Consider the following 914-nt stretch of genomic DNA (forward strand, 5'->3'; position numbering starts at 1 on the left):
TGAGCGGGGCACTGTTGGAGGGTGAGGTAGTGGGCACTGTCGGAGGGTGAGGGAGCGGGGCGCTGTCAGAGGGCGAGGGAGCGGGTCGCTGTCGGAGGGTCAGGGCCGAGGGAGCGGGGCGCTGTCCGAGGGCGAGGGAGCTGGCGCTGTCGGATGGTCAGGGCCGAGGGAGCGGGGCACTGTCGGAGGGTCAGGGCTGAGAGAGCGGGCGCTGTCAGTGACAGTACTGTCACACAGGATGTACAGCACACGGCAAACTGCTTTATTTTATAAAACGAGGGAGATACCGAGCGACCAGGAGGGTCTGAAGCTGACTGTTCTCCAGGAGGGTCCGAGAGACGATCTGATGGAGGCCAGCAGAGGGTCCGAGGGAGCGGGTGTAGGTCCCAGTCAGTGAGAGGCTGGGGCCAAAGCGACTCCTCGTTTGCTCGATCTGGGAACAGTGCGGTCGATGGGAATATGGGAGAGTGGACGGGTCCCGGGAGAGGGGATCCATCCCTTTTCCTAGTGAACCAGACGGGGAGCTGGAATTATCCCTGTTCCCCGTCCCCATCCCCGACTCCGTCTCCAGCCAGGGCTCCAGAATTGGCCCACAGCATCTGTCCAGCCGCGGTCCTCAGTCTCTGTTCCACACAGTGAGCGGTCAGCCGGGAGTCTGGGTCATGGTCCCAGCTCTCCTGGAGGGTCTCCGATAGCCACTGTGAAAGGAGGGCATGCAGAGAGAGGGAGGAAGAGAGAGAAAGAGAGTGCAGGGGAGAGAGAAAGATGGGGGGAGAGAGAGAGATGGCGGGAGAGAGGGAGAGAGAGTGAGAAAGCGGGGGGGAACAGATAGAGAGGGGGGCCGACAGAGGAAAACAGAGACAGAGAGAAAGAGGGAGGTAGGGAGAGAGGCGGGGAGAAAGAGAGAGAGAGAG

This window comes from Rhincodon typus, unplaced genomic scaffold (genome assembly GCF_021869965.1).
Source record: "Rhincodon typus isolate 14 unplaced genomic scaffold, sRhiTyp1.1 hic_rhity00000069, whole genome shotgun sequence".
Lineage (NCBI taxonomy): Eukaryota > Metazoa > Chordata > Chondrichthyes > Orectolobiformes > Rhincodontidae > Rhincodon > Rhincodon typus.